General features: G+C 41.1%; 1 pseudogene; it reads left to right on the top strand.

The window, feature by feature from the left end:
* Window positions 1-20,657: 20,657 nt before the first annotated feature.
* On the top strand, window positions 20,658-20,775 carry LOC126459201 (5S ribosomal RNA; annotated as a pseudogene).
* Window positions 20,776-24,352: the final 3,577 nt, after the last annotated feature.

Genomic DNA, 24,352 nt, shown 5'->3' with positions numbered 1-24,352 from the left:
GCGGTAGCGTTCTCGCTTCCCACGCCCGGGTTCCCGGGTTCGATTCCCGGCGGGGTCAGGGATTTTCTCTGCCTCGTGATGGCTGGGTGTTGTGTGCTGTCCTTAGGTTAGTTAGGTTTAAGTAGTTCTAAGTTCTAGGGGACTGATGACCATAGCTGTTAAGTCCCATAGTGCTCAGAGCCATTTTTTTGGTTCCCGTGTGTTAGGGGGTGTACTTGGGCTTTCCACCCAGGAGCCCCAGGATTCGAGTCCTGGAAAGGGCACCACCAATTTTAATTTCCCGTCAACAACAGGGTGGGGGGGGGGACGTCAGCACAGCCCTCGCACAAAGAAATTCCCGCCAAAAGGTCTTAATTCCCGCCAAAATTGGAAATTCCCGCCAATAGGGTAGGGGGTTGGGGAGGGGGCTGGGGCACATGTGCAGCTGAGAAAACACGTGACGTCATCTGGGGGTGGGGGGTGGTCGGAGGCTGGCATGGTTAATTGATCAATTTAATTAATTTGCATATCAGTTTGATATCAAAATTGTGCTGACTTCCCCAATGCCCTACTACTCACGCATTTGTTGCCGACGCATCCCATGTTTCGTAATTATTACCACCCAAAATCAGATCATTCTTTTTGAGACATCCTGTATATACTGCTGAACTTCGGACGCAAAAATTTGATGTGTGGGATTATCTGCAAGTTATAAACACGGGCGTAGTGTCATAGTATGTAGTTTTCGAGTTTTTGTTAATTTACTGTCATTTCGAATTGTATAAAATGAAGACTACTCAAATTCTCTGTCTAATGGAGGCAAAAAAACCTCGAAACAAATTTTTGTCTACGTAAAACAATTTTATCATAAAAATATTACATTATTCTAAAGGAAATGTATTTTTTCTGATTCTTGAGTGCTTGCCTAGTAAGGTCATTAATGAAGTCATCAATTTCATCTTTATCCAGATATTTATCGACGTAGTCATCGTTTGTAAGTTTGATAAGCGTAAAGAGAGAACAATTATGAAACAATTCATTTTCCAGTCACAATCTTAGTAATATAAAGAAGTTGTGAATTTTTTTTTGTTTAAAGTCATCAGTCTTCTGACTGGTTTAGTGTGCCCCGCCAAGAATTCAACTCCTGTGTCAACTTCATCTCAGAGTAGCACTCGCAACCTATGTCCTCCATTATTGCTGGATGTATTCCAATTTCTGTCTTCCTCTGCAGTTTTTGCCTCTGCATCTTACCAGATGTCCTATCATCCTTCCCCCTTCCTCTTGTCCGCGTTTTCCTCATATTGCTTTCCTCTCCGATCCTGCGGAATCCTGCGGGAAACCTCCTCATTCCTTACCTTGGCAGTTCAACTAACTTCAACATTCGTCTGCAGCATCACGTCTCAAATGCTTCGACTCTCTTCTGTTCCAGTTTTCCCACAGTTCATGTTTTGCACCATACAATGCTGTGCTCCAAACGTACATTCCTCAAATATGTAGCTACTCGTGGCCAGGAATGCCCTTTTTGGCATTGCTAGTCTGCTTTATACATACTCCTTGCTCCGTCCCTCATGGGTAGCCTAAGTAGAGGAATTCCTTAACTTCACCTGCTTAGTGACCATCAATTCTGATATTAAGCTTCTTGCAATTCTCATTTTTGCTACTTCTCATTACTTCTGCCTTTCTTCGATTTATTCTGAGTCCATATTCTTTACCCATTCCATTCAGTAGATCAGGTAATTCTTCACTTTGAGTGAGGACAACAATGTCATTAGTGAATCATATCATTTATATAGTTTCACCTTGAATTTTAATTCCACTTCTGAAGCTTCATTTTATTTTCATTACTTCTCTGATGTATAGATTGAGCAGTCGTTGTGAAAGACTACATCCCTGTTGTACACCATTTTTAATCTGAGGGCATCATTCCTGATGTTCCACTCTTATTATTTCCTCTCGGCTCTTGTACACGTTATATATTACTAGCCTCCTCCCCTGTAGCTTACCCCTAATTCTCTCAGAATTTCGAACTTAATGCACCATTTGACATTGTCGAACGCTTTTTCCAGGACGACAAATCCTATGAACATGATTTTCACAATGAGATTTTCACTCTGCAGCGAAGTCTGCGCTGATATGAAAAGTAAAGGCACCAGAGAGGCAGTTCTGACGTAGCAGTTGATAATGGAAGCAAGACTAAAGAAAAATCAAGACATGAAACTTCCTGGCAGATTAAAACTGTGTTCCGGAACGAGACTCGAACTTGGGACCTTTGCCTTTCGCGGGCAAGTGCTCCACCATCTGAGCTCCCAAGATTGCCCGCGAAAGGCAAAGGTCCCAAGTTCGAGTCTCGTTCCGGAACACAGTTTTAATCTGCCAAGAAGTTTCATGTCTTGATTTTTCTTTAGTCTTGCTTCCATTATCAACTGTTACGTCAGAACTGCCTCTCTGGTGCCTTTACCTTTCCTAAAGCCGAACTGATCGTCATCTAACACATCCTCAGTTTTCTGTTTCATTCCTCTGTATATTATTTTTGAAACCAACTTGGATGCATGAGCTGTTAAGATGATTGTACGATTATTCTCACACTTGTCAGTTCTTGCAGCCTACGCAACTGATATTTTTCCAAAAATCGGATGGTATATCGTTAGACTCACACATTCTACACACCAACGTGAATAGTCGTTCTGTTGCCACTTCCCCCGAAGATTTTAGAAATTCTGCTGGAATGTTATCTATCCGTTCTGCCTTATTTTATCTTAATTCTTCGAAAGCTGTTTTAAATTCTGAATGGAATACTGGATCCCCTATCTCTTCAAAATCGACCTCTGTTTCTTCTTCTATCACACCATACAAATCTTCCCTCTCATAGAGATCTTCAATGCACTCTTTTCCCACTTATCAGCTCTTTTCTCTACATTTAACTGTGGAATTCCCGTTGCACTTCCAGTGTTACGACCTTTGCCTTTAATTTCACCGAAAGTTGTTTTGACTTGCCTATATGCTGAGTCAGTCGTTCCGATAATCATTTCTTTTTCGATTACGTCTTAGCTTCCCTGCGCTTCCTGTTTATCTCATGACACAGCGACTTGTATTTCTGTATTCCTGTATTTCCCTGAACATTTTTGTACTTCTTTCTTTCATCGATCAACTGAAGTACTTCTTCTGTTACCCATGGTTTCTTCGGAGTTACCATCTTTGAACCTGCGTTTTTCTTTCAAACTTCTGTGATTGCCCTTTTTATAGATGTCCATTCCTCTTCAACTGCACTACCTACTGAGCTATTCTTTATTGCTGTATCTATAACTTTAGAGAACTTCAAGAGTATCTCGTCATTCCTTAGTACTTCTGTATCCCACTTCTTTGCATATTGATTCTTCCTGACTAATCTCTTAAACTTCAGCCTACTCTTTATCACTACTACATTGTGATCTGAGTCTACATCTGCTCCTGTATACGTCTTACAATCCAGTATCTGATTTCGGAATCTCTGCCTGAGAATGATGTAATCTAACAAATCTTCCTGTATCTCCCTGCCTTTTCCAATTATAACTCCTCTTATGTTTCTTGAACAGACTATTCACTATTACTAGCTGAAATTTATTGTAGCCGTTCTCCTTTCTCATTCCTAGCATCAAACCCATATTCTCCCGTAACCTTTCCTTCTACTCCTTCCCCTACAACTTCATTGCAGTCACCCATGAATATTACATTTTCTTCTCCCTTTATGTGTGCGTTACCCGCTCTATATTCATATACTTCTTCTATCTCTTCATCTTCAGCTTGCGACATCAGCTATCGTTGTCCGTATTAGTTTGCTATCTATTCTGATGAGAACAACGCTATCTGTGAACAGTGCACAGTAACACAGTCTCTGCCCTGCCTTTCTATTTATGACGTGGGTGGAGATTCTTCTGGAAAACCTGGAATTCTCAGGGAGTTACATTGCACCTCGAAAAATCAGGGGATATCTCACAGAATTTCAGAAATTCATAAAGTATCATGAAATTTAACTTAGCATTGTAATTCAAGTTTTTGTGAGCTTTATAAGCCACAAATTTTAAAATACCTAATATTTCAAAACGTACTACTTATATAAATGAATATTGGCCCCAATCTTGGTACAACTCCGTTTCTTGTCGGTTTTCAACCAAATATCAAAGGACGCTGAAGCCAGTATCGATAAGGTGACCACACACTGCTGCCAACGAAATTTGGTGCTCGTTTCGAAATACGAGGTTGGCTGTATGTCGCTTGTACTTCCAGATAGGATTCTTCAAATCGCCGTCTCAGGGATAGTTGAGTTTTTGAGTTCATAGAACTTTACCAGCAAGAAATACGTTAATGAATGTATTTGCGTACGATTTATACTTTATTTAAAACTTACTGATTTCAAAAAAATGTGAAGTCTTACATCCCACCAACTTCTGGCCAATGTTGGCACCAATGTGCAGTCGAAGGGAACAGAAACTTGCGTTGCAACATTGTTTGACGCGTAGCAAGTGTGTTGTTCAGTAACTGTTTTCATAGCGTTAATATGCTCCAGTGATTAAATTTTACCGTCACTTTTCAGTTTTTACAAGAAAGGTAAAAATGTTGTTTTCATTATAACATTTATTACGTGTTTTCACAGCCAACTTTCACAAATACGCGTTTACAACATATGATCAGAAGTCAACATAAAATGCATTACGCGTCTCTAGTAAACTAAAACTGATAAAGCATTCTACTCTATACAAACAGGAAACTAGCTAGATCCGTGTTCACATATCTCAAAGTTCGTATTTAAATGTCATTCATGCTGATTTGAACTTATTTTATATATATTTTTTCTTTTTTTCAGTGTTTAGTTCGTTATCCACTACTATGTTCTCTGCTTGTGGTTAAATATGTTTTTGGAAAAGTTTGTTTAAATTGTTAATGTTAAAAGATCGTTATTGTTCTGCGCTTAATGAAAGGGAGGTAGGTAGGTAGGGCTCAAGGTCATTATGAGTTTTGAAGCTGCGCATACATTGAGCTTGGAACATGTTTTCAAAATACGTCTCCGGTTAGTTCTTGTGGAGATTGTTTCGAAACATGTTTTGAAATACGGAAGCAAATATTCATAGCAGTGTCGGTACGGACAGAAGAAAACAATTTTTTCAGGTGGCTAATATATGTCAATGGCTCACCGCTGCACGGCACTAGCGCGTAATTATGTGTCGCATTGTGTCTCGTGTACAGAGTTGATGCGTGTTGTTTTCTCGCTTGCTCTAGTGAGTTTTTCCGAAAAAATGGAGTGGTCATAGCAAAAGAATGTTGAGTTGTTACATATCGCCACACCAGGCTGAGGTCTGTTTGTTGAACAAGTGAAGGAAGCAGTAAAAGAACAGCACAAAAAAGACGCCCTGCAGAGAATTGCTGCTACGTTCGTTCCCCTGTCACATTCATGAGCAACCCGGAAAGTAACGATACTTTGAGGAAGTAATTTTTGATGATTTTTTTGTTATCATATCAAATGAGTAAAAATTTGATAAAATGCGTGTTTAACGATGTTTCTCATTCAGTTACCGTTACACAAACCTTAAGGGCTTCCACCAATACTCCCCTTAATTTCAGGAACTATTTGGAATTCAAAATCAGTGGATGACATGCAAGTGAAGTTACGAAAACCAGAGCCGTCTTCCGTGTTCAGCTCCTGTAGCAGAATATTCCTGCCATTTTTTTTCTAGTATGTTTTCGTCCGCCAACAACGACGAGGCCTCTCACTTTGTTTGCAAAGACTTTCTTAGAGTATTAATAGTTCAGCTTCACGTATCATTACAGGTTCCTCCGCAACAGACAACGCAGCAGACGATACGAAAACTGTACGACAAACATGGTGCATGGGGGCTTAATTAAATGTAATTGAAAATTTTTTTTTTTATTTTTCGTAGTTGTTATGTCCTATTACGCTATCCTCGTAAACGGTTGGCCCTGACTATTATTGTAACGCAATCTGACTGCTTAGAACAACAACAAAGAATGAAATGAAAAATTTTCATAAACACAGTTAATTAATTAAGTCCCCAGCAACTATAAAATCTACTAAACCAAGCACAAGTATCACTGTTCTGTATGTGGAAGTATGACTCAACGCACATCTGGCACGGTTCTTCTTCAACAAGACAAGAATTTTTAAATACCAATTATACTGACGTGATAAAAGAAAATTAGAAAAACTATAATTACGCAAGAAAACCAGAATTACACTCTAATACAAGAGCACAAGCCAGATGCTTTGTTGACTGAACCTGTAATGATGCATTATTTAAAACATGGAATTAATGAAAAAACACGCAATATTCTACCTTCATATATATTGACGAAAAGCACTCTGATCGTTACAATATCTTCATTAGAATAACATCTGCTATCTCTCCCATCAAATGACTACATAAAACATGGAACAACACTCTCCGCTATCACATCTCACTCCGACTTCACGACAAGCAGTGTCCACCACAACTTCTCGGCAAGAACTGTCTTCTACGAGCTCTACCCACGCACTCTGGAGGCGGCTTAATAATACTCTTTGGCGCAATCTCTGGCGCAGTGGCTCAGTGTAGCCACCTTTCAATGGTTTAGACATGGGAATACACTACAAGAAATCATTGCCACCAGTGTGGACAGAAACCAGAAACAAAGATGGAAACATGTCACGAAATTTCGCAGGAAACGTTTCGAGGACTAATATGTTTCCTGTGATAGTGTGTACGCAATTTACATACGGTAAAGTTGTTGTTGAGTATGTGTGTGTGTGTGTGTGTGTGTGTGTGTGTGTGTATGTGTGTGCATGTGTGTATGTGTGTGTGTGTGTATCTTAAAATGGTGTATTTTGTTCCTCTTTTACAGATTATTAATGCTACAATGTCTAATTTGAAGACATTTTATCAAGAGATTTGTAAAAGTCATACAATTTTAAAGGACTGACTTGAACCTCTCTGCCTGGTCAACCTACTTTAGCTTATTGCAGTTACTGCTATAGCCAAATATCTGTAAGTAATATGGGACGTTAGGCGCTTTTTAGCCACAGGAAGGGTAGACAACATACACTACTTGCTGTTGGTAAGAGAACTTCATCTCAGTTTGAAGTGTCTTTTCAGCCAAAAAAGTCAACTGCTATTCTCTCATCCAGTACTTCTGAGCCACACACACCAGTATCATCGTCTTCAGAATTTAAACTATCTCTGTTACTTTCAACAGCAAATCGTCCAGGCAGACTTGCGGAATTTGTATTAAAAGAAGACGTAACGACGGCGAAAATTCTCTGATGTGTTTAAATAATTGTGATAGACAAGTCACTTCGGGAGGCTGAAAAGGACGTTGCTGTAATCTTAAGAATGTGTAAAGGTAGTACTGTAGCTAACAAGATGCAGCTTAAGCGAGATAAGATAGGATTGTTCTTATGTTCGGAATTGCGCCTTATTTTAATCAACATTTGCTTGGCTTGCTGATGAAAGGCTGTTATACGGTACTTGGTTTTGATAAATCACTGAAAAAAACTGAGTGATACACACAAATTGATGTAAATACAAGATTTTGGATGAAGATGAAAAAGAGATAACAACAACATATGTCATTTCCCGTTTTCTTGGTCGTTACACAGCTATTGATATTTTATCGTCTGTCATTGATGTGGTAAAAGACATACCAAAGGGAAAGATTCTTCAGATTTCAATGGACAGGTCAAATGTGAATTGGCTGGTTCTGAAAAAAATATAAAGCACATTCATTAGAGCTGAAACTGCTTGATATTGGAGGCAGTGGGTTTCATTACATGCATAATGTTTTCAAAGATGCAATCAAGGTAGCACATTTTGAGAGCTTTGTATAACTTGTTCACGAATGCTCCTGCAAGGAGAGCATTAAATACTCATTATTCAAGCTCCACTGTTTTCAAAAAAAATTTTGTCGTATCAGACAGCTGGAGATTTCCTCACTTGCTCAAGAGCAATCAATATAACACCAAACATGAAGAAATTTATCGAGGGTTTGAAGAAAGATAAGAATGAACCAAAGAGTGAAAGCCAGTGAGTAAAATTATTAATGATCCATTGCCATCTGCCAAGCTTTCTTTTTTCAGATCGTTAGCCTGCGGTATCGAACTTTCCAAACACAATTCCAGACAGATGCTCCGTTAACACCATTTCTCAACACAACTTTTGTATCTACAGTGAAAACAGTAGCAGCACATTTTATGAGTCCAGAGATATTGGAAAAAAGCACATGAATCAAATTAGCTGCTGCCAAAGAAGAAAGAAATACGTTACCTGAAAAACATGATTCTAGGTTTTGATACCCGTAAAGAATTAAACAAAACTGTCGTTATTCTAAAGTTTCGACAAGAATGTAAGACAAGTGTTCAAACATTTGTCTTGAAACTTAGTAACAGGTCACCATTAAACTACTTGTTGACACTGACTATTGTGTGTCTTGGCCCAGGTTTGATTGTGTCAAACATCAGTTAGGCACAATCACGTCTTGATAAGCTGCTTTGTATTCTCACAAAATGTAATAACCTAAGTGGAACTCAGCAAATAACGCAATGCATGAATTCAAGGATCTGACTTCTCTACCACATGTCATCAATTCTTTTAATGAACACAGCCGTTCTGAAAAAAAGTTGATTATTTCGGGAAGGGTACCCTTAGTGATAAATACCAAAATTTGATGGTTGTCGTGAAATTAGTTTTCAGTCTTTCCCACTGAAAGGGGCTTTTCAGTTGATGGTGAATGCCTCTTTGAAAACATGAGGGAGAAACTAGTTGTTACACGAAGACAAATATATGATCCTGTGTCCAATATAGGAGGCACTGACAACTTGGATATTCCAAAATCCCTTATTCAGCACAAGAAATGCACACTCATGATATGTAGAATATCGTAATCAACTCAAAGAACAACACCTTGGAGAAGAACAGAGCATTTTACAAAAAAAAAGGAGAAAGACTTGGAAGTGAAAGAGTTGGAAACAAAGCATTTCAAAATTTTAGTAAGTGCTACAAAAGAAGTGTTTGCACATGAAGAACAAACAAAGGCTTTAAAAAATTCGATAATTGCATTGTGACTATATATTTGTTTCATAAATAGTGAAAATATCTGAAAAATTCAAAAGTTTGGTCCTCTACCAAATTTCTAAATAGACATTTTATGTGTTTCGAGTTGAGACTTTAATGTTTCAAGAAATCCTTGGGAGCGGTATAAATGACACTTTAAACTATAACTGCTGTGTAAGTAGACATTATTTGTTATTGAAATAGTACTGGGTGTACATAAAGTCCGGGAACACATGCAATTATTTACTGCAGAAGAACCAAACATTGTACAGTTATCATACATATGCCATTTTGAAGAGAAACCATGAAAGTTTTTATTTCATGTATACCGCCACAGCGTAGTTTGGTAATTTGACGATAGTCAGCGGTAGTCGCAAACATGGCAAGTTAAGGTGCGGAGCAAGATTTCAGTGTGTTGGAGCTCGAAATGGCCTCACCGATCACCAGACCTCACTCCGTGTGACTTTTTTCTGTGGGGACACATTAAAGATCTGATGTATGTACCGCCTCTACCACATGTTGGAGCAAAGCTCCGGGAGAGAATACACGAAGCGAATGCCACAGTCGACGATGCCATGCTGGGAGGCGTATGGCAAGAAATCGATTACTGTACTGACGTCTGCCGGGTCACTCATGGTTCGCATATCGAATGTTTGTAAAAAAAAAAACTTTCCGAGTTTCTCTTCAAAGTGCAATATGTATGATATCTGTACAATGTTTAGTTTCTGTGCAATAAATAACTGAAAGTGTTCCCGGACTTTATGTACACCCTGTACTTGAAGTGTTTCATTTTTTGTAGAAAATTGTATTATATTGTATAAGCATGCTTAATTTTAAACAGATTTCTATCAATTTAATATTTTTGGTTTTGTTGTGAGTGACCATTTATAAACAATTTTTTACCACTTCATTGTAAACCTTCTATAACAGCATTGTTTTTGCCTGTACTATAGGTAGAATCAACACTTCAAACATTTTTATACTATAAAAAGTTCCATTACCTTGTAGACAAGGGCCATTACTTATTAATTTCTGTAGTGATGACATACGAGATATTCTCAGGGATTTATTTTTTTTCAAGTTCGAGTAGCCACCCTGAATCCTACTCCCGTTATATAATTTTCTATTGCTGCTGATATTGTTCAATTCTCAACTGGCCAGAAATCCTTGTCTTTTACCATTTCTCTTCATTGACCGCCTATATGTAGACAGAGCCTTTACATTTCCATTTTCACATTTTCTAGCTTCCCTATCACGTTCAAACTTCTGACATTCCACGCTCCGACTCGTAGAACATTGTACCTTCGTTGGTTATTCAGTTGTTTTTCTCATGGTCACTCCCCCACCCCTCCCGCCAGTCCCCTCCCGGAGATCCGAATGGAGTATTATCCAGGAATTTTTTTCCAATGGAGAGGCCATCATGACACTTTTTCAATTACAGGTCACGTATCCGGGGATACTGGTATGTGCCTTTAATGCAGTGGTTCCCACTGCCTTCTGCATACTCTTGCCATTTATCATTGCTGATTCTCTAGCCTTTAGGGGTAGTTTCCCACCCCAAGGGTAAGATAGAGCCGTGGACTTCTTTCCGCTCCTCCGCCCTCTTTGACAAGGCCTGTAGCAGGATGAGGGTTACTTCTTATGCTGGTAGTCCTCGGCCGCCAATGCTGATTATTATTGAAAGTTTGAGTGGTGGTGGGGTTCAAACCTGGAACAGAGGACGTTATGATTACTAATCAAAGACTCTGACTCTAGACCACTATAAATTTCAATAAAAATTAAGTTACCTTCAATTTTTCTGTTCTCACAACAACGAATATTTCCCTCCTGTATCTTCTTCTCCCCGTCCTCCTCCTCCTCGTCTTCCCCCTCGATAACCATGGAGAAACAGAAATGAATATGAGGTAACGCGTTTTTCCATAGACAAGAGGGGGACAGTAGCTTTTGAAATGCATTAATTGCGTAATGTAATCAAATGAGGGGTTAGGTTGATAAAACACATCCAGTTACATCAAGGAATGGAAAATTTGGTAATGGAATGAAGGGTGGAGGGTAAAAAATCGTAGACAGAGGGCAAGGCTTGAAAACACAAGCAGGTACAATTGGAGGAATGTTCCGGTATAGAGAGGACATGACACGTACTGGATAGAGTAGTGTGGGAAGCTTCATCAAAGCTATCGTTTGGACTGAAGACTGATATGACAACAATACCAGTGTTCGTAAACAGTTGCGCTACTTGAAACACTGTTGTTGTTAATAACGGAATCTAGGAATAAATGCTTAAAACAGTTGTCAACATCACTGTAGAGGCTTACTTACTGTGATCTTATAAATTTTCCATCTGCTTGGACCAGAATGGGAGAGTTAGTTCTTACCAAAGTTGTTGCATCTCTACAGTCAAAATTCATGATTATGGATGTCCACAAAAATTTTACTCAGAGGGACATGGCCTCTCAAATTGCCAGTTTTGACGTAAGTGATTCGGTAAATATTCAAACATGACGTACCCATGACTAAATGTGATAAGAAGCGCACAAAACTTATTGTATCTCAAATGATTGATAATCGGTTAGCATTTTTAATGTAAATTACTTTGATGCATAAACCATAACTGCAATTCAACAGTATATACAAAGTACTTCCTTTTGTCTTATTAAAGTGAATATGGATGTCACTTTTCCGATTTAACAAACTGAATTAACATGCTCATGATTATACCCATGGTATCCATCCAGTTATAAAATAAAGCTAGAAAATAATTGCAAAAAATATTTATTAATTTTCGTATAACGTAGGTTGCAACTGAACATTAAAAACGTAAAATAGAAAAACAAGTTAGAACGAGTAAGAAAATACTGTTGGACATTTTTAAAAAAATTTAAAAACAAAAGACAAGGATAATTAAAAACATAAAAAAACCTTCCGACCATTGCTGCAGGTTGTTTGCTTTCAGACGTTTCATGCCGCACACGTCAGCGGCCATTTGTCCGATGGAGCATGAAACGTGATTCATCGGTAATGCCATCTGTCGCCACACAGTGGACGTTCAGTTGCGGCATTGTCGTGCAGATTCCAGAATTCGTTTAGTCCTCGAAGTGGAGTAGTAGCGAATAAACTCTAAAACAGCACAGCTTTAATGCCATCTGCAATACTTTCTTTGCTTACAGAACTTGACATGTGATCACGTTACGTGATTTATTACTTTTTTTCATGCCTTCTACTATTCCCCGTAATGATACTGGGGATAGATGACAGTCACGAGTGAGGCTGACATATTTAATTTGTGCTGGGAATCCGCACGTGTTGGACTAGTCCCTCTTTGCAGCTCGATAAGGGCGTTATGAGGAAGTGGCAGAAAAAAGATAAGATTAAGGACATTATCTCGGCAGTATTATGTAAAGGGTCGCATCCACGTAAACGGCTGGACGGTGCCAAACAGCCGCTGCACCAAGGAATTGGTGTTACTTCCCATGAAACTCATAACCAAAAAAATCCAAAATGAACTCGACAGGCTCAACTCGCTCCAGACAGACTCTTGGAAACTCCGCTATTTGTGACCCAGATATTGGTCGGTAAAGAGACGCAGCAGTAGAGGTGACCAACTACAGTACTCGCCATTAAAATTGCTACACCAAGAACAAACGCAGATGATAAAAGGGTATTCATTGGACAAACATATTATACTAGAACTGGCATGTGATTACATTTTCACGGAATTTGGATGCATAGATCCTGAGAAATCAGTACGCAAAACAACCACCTCTGGCCGTAATAACGGCCTTGATACACCTGGGCATTGAGTCAAACAGAGCTTGGATGGCGGGTACAGGTACACCTGCCCATGCAGCTTCAACACGATACCACAGTTCATCAAGAGTAGTGACTGGCGTATTGTGACGAGCCAGTTGCTCGGCCACCATTGACCAGACGTTTTCAATTGGTGAGAGATCTGGAGTATGTGCTGGCCAGGGCAGCAGTCGAACATTTTCTGTATCCAGAAAGGCCCGTACAGGACCTGCATCATGCGGTTGTGTATTATCCTGCTGAAAAGTAGGGTTTCCCAGGGATCAAATGAAGGGTAGAGCCACGGGCCGTAACACATCTGAAATGTAACGTCCACTGTTCAAACTGCCGTCAATGCGAACAAGAGGTGACCGAGACGTGTAACCAATGGCACCCCGTACCATCACGCCGGGTGATACGCTAGTATGGTGATGACGAATACACGCTTCCAATATGCGTTCACGGCGATGTCGCCAAACACGGATGCGACCATCATGATGCTGTAAACAGAGCATGGATTCATCCGAAAAAATGACGTTTTGCCATTCGTGCACCCAGGTTCGTCGTTGTATGGTTCAAATGGCTCTGAGCACTATGGGACTCAACTGCTTTGGTCATCAGTCCCCTAGAACTTAGAACTACTTAAACCTAACCAGCCTAAGGACATCACACACATCCATGCCCGAGGCAGGATTCGAACCTGCGACCGTAGCAGTCGCACGGTTCCGGACTGCGCGCCTAGAACCGCGAGACCACCGCGGCCGGCTTCGTCGTTGAGTACACCATCGCAGGCGCTCCTGTCTGTGATGCAGCGTCAAGGGTAACAGCAACCATGGTCTCCGAGCTGATAGTCCATGCTCCTGCAAACGTCGTCGAACTGTTCGTGCAGATGGTTGTTGTCTTGCAAACGTCCCCATCTGTTGACTCAGGGATCGAGACGTGGCTGTACAATCTGTTACAGCCATGCGGATAAGATGCCTATCGTCTCGACTGCTAGTGATACGAGGCCGTTGGGATCCAGCACGGCGTTCCGTATTACCCTCCTGAACCCACCGATTCCATATTCTGCTAACAGTCATTGGATCTCGACCAACGCGAGCAGCAATGTCGCGATACGATAATCCGCAATCGCGATAGGCTACAATCCGACCTTTATCAAAGTCGGAAACGTGATGGTACACAGTTCTCCTCCTCACACGAGGCATCACAACAACGTTTCACCAGGCAACGCCGGTCAACTGCTGTTTGTGTATGAGAAACCGGTTGGAAACTTTCCTCATGTCAGCACGTTGTAGCTGTCGCCACCGGAGGCAACCTTGTGTGAATGCTCTGAAAAGCTAATCATTTGCATATCACAGCATCTTCTTCCTCTCGGTTAAATTTCGCGTCTTTAACACGTCATCTTCGTGGTGTAGCAATTTTAATGGCCAGTAGTGTAGCAAACCATACCGTACACTGTCAGGTCACATTAATGTGACTATCTGTCAAAAACATGAATAATCACCTTTTTGCACGGACCACTACGAGACGTGCGGGAAGGGACTCAGTGAGATTCTGGAAGGTACCGACAGAGGTGCCGATCGAGGTGGTCCCACCGATTCTCGACCGGTTTACATCTGGTGGGTCTGGTGGCCAGGGAACTACGGTAAACTCATTTTGGTGCTCTGTGAACCACGCATTGTCCTGCCGGCAGGTGACATCATCCAAAGACAAGACAAGCTGCATGCAGGGGTGGACATGGTCCCCATGGATAGATGCATTTTTATGTTGACCCACTGTGCCTTCTAGAATGACAAGATAATGCAACAAATACCACGAAAACATTGCTGAGACCATAACGCTCCCGCCTGCGGCCCTGGAACCTTCCGACAATTCCTTTCAGATCTTTCACGTCGTACACGTCAGTAGCCATCTGCCCGATGAAGCATAAAACGCGATCCATTGAAAAGACCACCTGTCTTTCAGTTGCAGCCTTCGTCGTCGATGCGAAGAACAGTAATCATCATGGGTGCATGAACCAGGCGTTTGCTGAGGAGGCTCACACGCTGCGACAGTCGTCGAGGGGACACAGTTGGTAGTCCCTTGGTTCATCTGGGCAGCCAGTTGTTCATCAGTTGGCATGCCTATTCGCTCGTGCACATCTCTGCAACACCGTCCTCTCTTGACATCTCCGGTGCATAGTATTCTCGGCGTCGGTTTTGGTTAGCGCCATTTTGCCATTTATGGTATATTTTAACCACGAAGGCACGCGAACAGTATAAAAACTTAACCGTTCCGGAAATGCTTCCACCCTTGGGCTGAAAGCTAATGATATGTCCTTTTGGCTGTCAGATAAATCGCTAAGTTCTCGCATTACGACAATGACTGCACTGTTCACGCATTATATACCCTCCGCTACTAGTGGTGCCACCGGCATTCTGTGAGTGGTTATTGGACGTTGAGGTTGAACTAGATGGTGGTCACATTAATGTGACTAGACCGTATGTATAGTGACTGCTAAAGTCAAAGTATTTCACGTCGTGCTCTGCAGTGTTAAATTTACAGTTTAGTAGGGTCGCAGACAATAATTGCTAGACATTAGCAATAATTCTCTGATGAATAAAAGTTCTGTACACGGGATTCAAGGAGGGCGCAAGTGCCCCCTCTTGCCCCCTGGCACCCCGCCCCCCTTCCCTTGCCGACGCTCATGGTGAGGGCAGTGCACTTCCTGCGCATATAGGAAGAGATCGGTATTTAAAGCGTAAAGTCGCTTGTAAGATTCTATCAACTGTATTAATACACTAATTCGTTGAATTCCTTACTGCATGGTTTAATTAGAGTTTTTAATCAACATTTACAATGATTAGTTCTTGGAGAAGGAAATAAAAAGAAAGTAGGAGTAACTTCTTCAACGTTGTAACTCTTCAGGCTTTCCCGGCGAGATCTTGACATGTGGAATAATCGGGTCTACTGCCGGATGTTTGTGTCGCTCTGGCACAATATTTCGGCCACGTAACTCGTTGCCTTCTTCAGGTGCTAACTGAGACTGCCCTGTTGGAGGATCTTGTCCAGTATTTATGCCCAGAGGGCGCTGAGTGCTTGCTCTCTTTGCCGTCCGCGCCCGCCTGGCGCTGCTTGTAACGTGTTGGGTGGCTTGCGGAGTATAAATGTTGGGTGGCTTGCGGAGTATAAATGTAGATGTAGATGTAGATCCTCCAACACGGCAGTCTCAGGTAGCACCTGAAGAAGGCAACGAGTTACGTGGCCGAAATATTGTGCCTGAGCGACACAAACATCCGGCAGTAGCCCCGATTATTCCACATGTTCTACAACGTTATTACAAGGCTAATTATTAAAACAGAATAGAGTGCTGTGGAGAGCTGTATCAAACCAGTCTTCGGACTGAAGACAGCAAGAGTTATAACAAATTGTGAACTTTTCCTATAAAAAAGAGCTTACCATCAATGTCCATCATGTCTGTCCCCTCGTTTAACTCGCAGCAGCGGCGGTAGCTTCTGCAACAACAGCAGCAGCGAAAGCAAAGACGTTCCAATGTAATTGAGATACTCTGTCAATCAGAAGAGGGTTGCTTATAAGTAGCAAATTATCTCATGTCAGTCCCCACCACCGTCAAGGAGCATAACAATGAAAGCTATCCAGGGAGAGCATGTAGATGTCATACAGTCTTCAGCTGATTCTGCTGAGATGCTTGAGAGTAAAGCTAGCCTTCGGACCACTGAACTAGTAGACAGCTAGGTGCACTAGTAAACAAAATAAGGTTGCTTTCGAAGACAAAGACGACTTCTGTCATCCACTGCTGCTGTCAATGTCTTTTCCCTGCCCCAGAGTTAGGGAATGCGCTGGCCTTTCAGCATTCTACGACGACCCCCCATTTTTATTACAAATTCATGCCCACGATGTAAAAATAGGCTTAGAAGAAAATTTTGTGATGATGAAACCAATAGTTCAGGAGCTGTTTACAAGTGCGAAAAATAATATTAAGATTAAATAGGAGAGAGTCCTGCAGTATCGGACGGCTTACCGTAGCGGCCGCCACCGAGATTCCCCTTTCCACCTCCAAGTGTCAGAAGTATTCAGTAAGCAGAAGCACGCTTGTGCACTGGAATTGTATATCTTCTTCCTCTCTACAGTGCTTTGTCCGTTCTAAGAGCTTGATGGTATTGCTATAGCTCTTACACCCAAACCTCCAGCTGCCAGACACTCAGATCTGTAACAAATGTTGTGTATCGGACGAGAATCAGTCAAAACAGCGATTTAGTTCGTGTTGTGTGCTGTCGTCCAGTAGAATATGCTTAAACAGTAATTAAAAGTAACACCACAGCTACGTAGTGTAGAAGACCGTAACAGTGAGCTCAGCGTGGTCGGTCAGATCGTTATCTGCCCTCTGTAATAAGAAAACTGAGTAAATGGATCAACGATGAACTTCAACGTGTGTCATGGGACATCCGCAACGAATAATACCGAACAAAATAAGATTTGGAAAAAAAGTTCGTGGAGCGTCAGATCATTGAACTAAAGGTCACGACTTCGAAACCCACTGATGGCTTTTTTTTAATAGACTACATGTGAAATTGTTGTATGCGAGAATATTTTTCTGCCTTGTAAAAGGACGTTTCGGAGTTTGTAGCAATGTTCTTTTGGCACTCCGTTTTCGCTTAATTTATACAGATAATGCCACACGTATCTATACAACTGTACACTATAGGTTTGCAAACTTATACATTTTTATGGATAACACCACACCTATCTATACAAATGTAAGCTATAGGTTTGCTACTTTCAACTAACGAAGCGAAAGCAAAGTGGCAAAATAACATTGCTACAAACTTCGAAACGGCCTTTTACATGGCAGGAGAATGTTCTCCTATATAACAATTTCACGCGTAATCTGTTAAAAAGAACCACCATCAGTGGGTTTCGAACTTTTTTTGTAACGTAACAAACTTTTATTTGTATGTTAACAAATACATTGGTACAGATGAAGAGAGCTTTAAGTTTCATGGGTACAATTTCCGTATTGTTATCTAAACTCTTCTTTTTTTTCTCTGTGGTTTGGTTTGCTGTACACAAAAATTCTTTTTTTTAATTATTTTGTTGGCTTGCGAACTGATTTATTGTCGTATTGTGATTCTGTTTTAATGCTAGTCCTCTACACCCTTCGCACAACAATCTGACGCTCTATCAATTCATCTACCAGAGATCTTCTCAGTCAACTCCAAGTATACGGTTTTCCTGTACTTCGTAGTTCTGGTGTTACTTTTAATTACCGTTTACGCATCTTCTACTGGACGATATCACACACCACAAACTAAATCGCCTCGTATTTCCCTGTCTATTCTTTTAAATGTGAAATCAGTTATACATTAACTTCAAATGATAACCTGACTGGTGCAACATAAAGCATTACGTGAATCAGCAAGTTACACAAGACAACGACTGGCGTTTTACACCTGGGTAACTTCACTTCCTGAGCAGCAGCAATGGGGTCCCGACGCACTTTGGAGTTCCGTACATTGTCACCCCTGCTGCGTGGTGTCATAACAGTACTTTCTAGAACATTTTTAGAACAAATTAATATATCTTTTATTTCTCACTTGTGACTTAACCTTGTCGCTCTGCAAGTTTTCTTTGCACATTCTCCTATTTTTGATATTCGTTAGAGGGGTAAACAAGCGTATGAATGATCGACATAGACGAACCGTTACAGTAGCTGACTGCATCGGCATCTTACCCTACACAGTAGTTCTCAGACTTTTTCCCTCTGCCCCCCCACCCCCCTTCACGAGGAAAAATACTATCAGCCTCCCGCCCCCACCAACAGCCTTTTTTATTAACGGAAATAGTCACCTTTATATGTTTTTTGCATTATTCTCTGTTCCACAAATTCAATTTCGAAGGATTTTACGGAACAGAATCCAAAACTATATGAATTATTATAAAGAAAATACGAAACAAACTGTTTATCTTTATCACATTTTCATTTATTCAAAACCTATGAAATGAACAATATTTAAAAATACAGCAAACAAGGATTACAAGAGCACTAACAATTTAAATTACAAATTTCAAGGTGACGGATAAGCTTGCTTTTGAGAAGAAAGTTTCTCAGGACGTAGTGTAATAGCGGAAACAGCGATTCAAAGTTCTTTCCTTAACTTTACGTGGTAGTTCGACTTCATAAGTGTTAAAGCTGAAAACCCAGTCTTGTATACGTATAGTCTTGCAAAAGGAATCAGGATCTTCAACGCATTTTTGCTCAGCGTTGGGAATTCCTCGCTAATACAAATATGTATCCAAAACTCTAACAAAGACACTCCATTAAGTTTAATCTTCAGTGAAGTATCACAAGTGAAGTAAATGTTCTTGCTCTTTTATTTTTAGGCTTGAAGGTCCTGAAGCATTTTGGATAGATCTGAAATACAACTAAATTTATTAGAATCGTCGCTGAAATAAACATGATGAAGAGAGCAGGCTTTTATCTCCATTGGACATATCGCGCTATCCGCAAGAGTGCAAGAGTGTGGAACATATCCAGCATTCAACCTTCCGTTCGGTTTTGCCACAGCTCTGATTTCTTTAAGCACGACTTCACATTTTCATTTCAAGATAATACATTTGCGTCATTACCATGAACTGTTAAGAATATTTAGTTTCTCAAAAACGTGAGTGAGGAAAGCCATTTTCAATAGAAAATCTGCGTTGCTGAAACAGTCTGCCAGAGAGTGACTTGTCTCCTTCAAGGGGCAGAATACCTCATTTCTCAGTTCAAACATTCTTTTTAGTGCTTTACCCCTTGAAAGCCATCGAGCATCAGAGGTACTATAAAAGAGCAGTGTTCAGAATCCATCTTCTCACATAGCACTTAAAAAGCCTTGAATTTATAGATTTGCGTAACAATGTTAACTGTTTCTATAGCCGTTTGCAGTACATCGTGAAGGGTGCGCTGAATTCTTTAGCGCACAGAGCCTCTCGATGTATCATGCAGTGGGTCCATACTGCATAAGGAGCTAGAGCTTTAACTTTCGCTTGCAATCCACCATGAATTCCAGACATTGAGCGGGCTTCATCTGTGCATACTCCAATGCACTGTTCCATGACATCCAGTTTTAGTTAAATGTACTGCTCGTGTCAAAAAGGGTTTGAGCTGAAGCTGTTTTCAGTGTCGGCTCACAGGAAAGCAATACCTCTCGAATGTTAAACTCGCCAACGAAACGAACATAAGCGATCAATTGAGGATATTTATGAGTATCAGTCGGTTCGTCCACTTGAAATAAAAAACAGTTGTGGGCAAATTTGTCGATTAAAGCTCGAATAAATCGTCAGACGCGTCTAAAATTCTTCTGCGCAATGAGTCATTAGCAATATTCTTCAACTGTCGAGCAAATAAGTCACCAAACCTTTTTGGTGGTATATCAATCGATACTGATAAAACCAGAGTTTTTGGAACCGTGTGTGGTTTCTTGTATTTAGCAATCCTATACAAAATCCGGTCAGAGGCTAGAAGGGTCTTAGCAGTCATATTCGTCGTTTTAGCCAAGATCTTCTGGGTTTCATGACAACTTCTTTGAACTTTCCGTTAATTCAGAGTGTTTGGTTTTACTTATTTCTTACGGTCCTAGGCGCTTCAGTCTGGAATCGCACAACCGCTATGGTCGCAGGTTCGAATCCTGCCTCGGGCAGGGATGTATGTGATGTCCTTAGGTTAGTTAGGTTTAAGTAGCTCTAAGTCTAGGGGACTGAAGACCTCAGATGATAAGTCCCATAGGGCTCAGAGCCATTTGAACCATTTGAACTTATTTCTTAGGCTTCATGCTATCAGCAGGCAACGGCCTTGCCGTAGTGGATACACCGGTTCCCATCAAATCACCGAAGTTAAGCACTGTCGAGCGTGGCTGGCACTCGGATGGGTGACCCTCCAGGCCGCCATGCGCTGTTGCCATTTTTCGGGGTGTACTCAGCCTCGTGAGGCCAACTGAGGAGCTACTCGACCGAATAGTAGCGGCTCCGGTCAAGGAAAACCATCATAACGACCGGGAGTGCGGTGTGCTGACCACACGCCCCTCCTATACGCATCCTCAGTGAGGATGACACGGCGGTCGGATGGTCCCGATGGGCCACTTGTGGCCTGAAGACGGAGAGCTTTTATGCTATCAGCAGCTAAAATGGTTAAACAAATATACACATTACGGACGTTCTTCACTGTTGATCGTAGTTTTCGTGAAGCCTAGCAATAAATAGTTCTGATCATACATACTCGTTTTAGCCTTTGGATATCTCGCTCCCCTCCTCCAGATAATGGAGCACTCGTGTCTTCTTGTGTGTCTCCAACCAGGAACTGCTCCATGCTGCAGTCAAGTCTTCCTTGCGAAGTCTGGAAGACTATAAGGAGGTGTCGAGATACACGAGCCAAAGCATGCACAGCGCGCCGTAGTTACGGCATCTCGGGCGGAATTCAGTCTAGATCAACGAAGCGAAAGATAAAGGTAACTGTTTGTTACTAAGAGTGTTTTTTTTAACGTATGCGCTCCCCTTGCGCGCCATTCGTGTTAGTCCCGCCCCCCTTGCCTTACCGCCCCCCTCCAGCCTGGGGCCGCGCACTACAGTTTGAGAAGCACTGGTACAAAGCAACGTTTCGGTCGCTGTTGCTAGTTGCATTCATTAACGTTGTCCTGCAAAAGAATGTGACCACCCGGTAACATATCCGGAAAATTGTTTCTTTATACACAGGTCGCAGTGACCGAGCACTAAGCTATTACAGGAGTACTGATGTAAAAGTTAAAAGCACAGGGTGAACCAGAACTCCACAGACAAATTGTCAGATTTTGTTCAAGAACATCTTGTGTATATTTCGGTCATGAGGGACCCACGGTCTGCAGCGGCACGTTACAGTCTTACTGCAATTCGTTTGGCTTCTTGAGCCAGTTAGCTTTGCACCTATATTGCGCTGAAAATAGTGCACAACAGTGCACATATCGACCGCATCCTGTGTCTGTTGTTTTCGTTCGTACACGGCCCCTCCTGTTGACAGAAGTAATACGCCATTCGTACCTCATTGCCCTCAAATCTTCATTCAGTACTGGTCGATCCTGTGTGGCGCTTTATTTGTCCAACAGTGTTAGCTGTACGTTAACAGTGATATACAGTGGTCCTTAAGGACAGGTTTACTGTTGAAGACTTAGCCGACATGCAGCTCGTGTGTGGGTTCACTGAAAGCAGTGGAAGAAAGGCACAAAGACGGAATAGTGAGATGTTCCCGCACTGACGGCAACCACGTCACAGCACAGTGATTCGTCTGAGGGTTGTTGCAGAACAAACCGAAAAATTCGTAGTCATATTATCACTCTGTAACGTACTGTCGCATGCTGTGCGTTCCTTATAGTAAAATACTCAGGATTTATCCATGAACAACATCTGAAATGTTGTCAGTGGAAATCTGGTTAACCCTGTATACAAATTTCAACGTGACTCAATGTCCTTCCCTAAAAACTAAGATGAAAATCACACACACACAAACACACACGTTTATTCGCCGTTTCTAACGCTTTCGATGAATCCACCAGGATACAGGCAGGTTTAATTTATGCATGTACTCTAGGAAATTCGTCAAGAAAAATAAATCCTTTAGAAGTTCGTTCGCAGTAGAATATACAATCTCGGCGTGTTTGGCACTATGTCGCCCTAGTAGGTATTACGGAGATGGATCGCTTCAGATTGTTGCAGGTTTCTGTTACTTCAGGGAGTTGCCGAACACAAGTAGGAAGCTGAATTACCTGAAAAGATGAAACTGCAGGAGTTATCTGAAACTCGCCGCCTTCCTGGAAACAACGGGGCCCAAACTTTGTGGCCGAGTTACTTGCAGCGCAAAGTTTCTTCTCGAAGTGGGGCAGCGATACTCTCTGAAAACCAAACTATCGGACAACATTGGCTGTAAATAGCGTTTCCTCTCTGTCTGGTGTCAATTTAATCTCAGAAGAATAAGAGTCTGTTCACTGGAAAGTACATTATGTTCAAAATCGTTCAGGAACTACGCTGCTGCTACGGTCGCAGGTTCGAATCCTGCCTCGGGCATGGATGTGTGAGATGCCCTTAGGTTAGTTAGGTTTAAGTAGTTCTAAGTCTAGGGGACTAATGACCTCAGATGTTAAGTCCCATAGTGCTCAGAGCCTTTTGATTTTTTTCAAAATCGAATTTTGTGTAAACGAGTGATACCAGGTCAAAGTGAAGTATAAAAGATGTGAAAAACAGTGTACATAATTACAATACAGAAAGGAATCTCACCAAAGATATAGGGAACTACAACAAGGCGGAAAATATTAAGCAGAGGACATACACCATTAATACAGTCAGTAACAGAATTTAAAAATTAATAACTCTTTAAACAACTACTTTGGAGATCACATACTGTCAAGCCATAAAAGGCTAACAAACAAACCGATCTGTGCAAATCATCTTTCGCATTTAATGTAGTTTCAGCAATAAATTAAGGCGACCAAACAAAACAAAATAAAAAAATTCACATGTTGCAGTTTTGTGCCTAAAATAGAAAAAAACAACCATCAACTTTGCATAGCATATTTACAGAAATTGATCAAGGTCCCAGGGAGGATGATACATAGGTGTTTGAACATGTTTGTATTGACAGAAAAATGAAATAAATTATATTTTTCAGAAGACAGAATTTAAAATTCCTAATTAAATACGCAAGGGCGGCAAGAAAAGTCAACAGAAGTTTCTAACTCCAGCAATATGGTTAGTCCAACCTACACCTGCTAACCTGCTCACTGTAAACAAACGTTCGTCTTCCTCCACAATTTTTGTGCTCCCCCTCCCCCCCCCCCCAACGCACACACACACACACACACACACACACACACACACACACACACACACATTGCGTTGCTACCTAATTGATAATTCTTTGATGTCTCAGTGAGCGACCCATCAACCGATTCCTCCTTTGGTATAGTAGTACGTTAATTTTTTTTCCTTCTCCATTAGATTCAATACCGCTGCATTAGTTACTGGATCTACCCATCAAATATTCTGTATTCTGCTGTATCAACACATTTCAAAAGCTTCTATTCCCTTCTTGTCTTAACTGCTTATTGTCCACGTTTTAGTTCCATAAAAAGCTACATTTCAGCTAGATATCTTCACAAAAGACTTCCTAACACATAAATTTATCTTGGATGTTAACAAATTCGTTTTTTCCTAAATTCGTTTTTTTTCTGCTGCATAGCCTGTATTTTACATCCTGTACTTCGGCCACGATCACTCATTTTGCTGACTGAGTAACGAAACTCATTGTTTACTTTTAGTGTCTCAGTTGCTAAACTAATTCCATTAGTATCATCTTATTTAGTTCCAATACATTTCATTACCGCTACAACCTTTTTTCAAGACATTATCCATTGCATTCAACTGCTCTTGGCAATTCTTTACCCTCTGTGAGAGAATTACAGTGTCATCGGCAAATCTCAAACTTTTTTTAACTAATTTTCCCTCAATTCCATTTC

This window comes from Schistocerca serialis, chromosome 2 (assembly GCF_023864345.2).
Source record: "Schistocerca serialis cubense isolate TAMUIC-IGC-003099 chromosome 2, iqSchSeri2.2, whole genome shotgun sequence".
Lineage (NCBI taxonomy): Eukaryota > Metazoa > Arthropoda > Insecta > Orthoptera > Acrididae > Schistocerca > Schistocerca serialis.
Note: the sequence above shows the minus strand (reverse complement) of the source record. Positions and strands in the feature narration are given on the sequence as shown.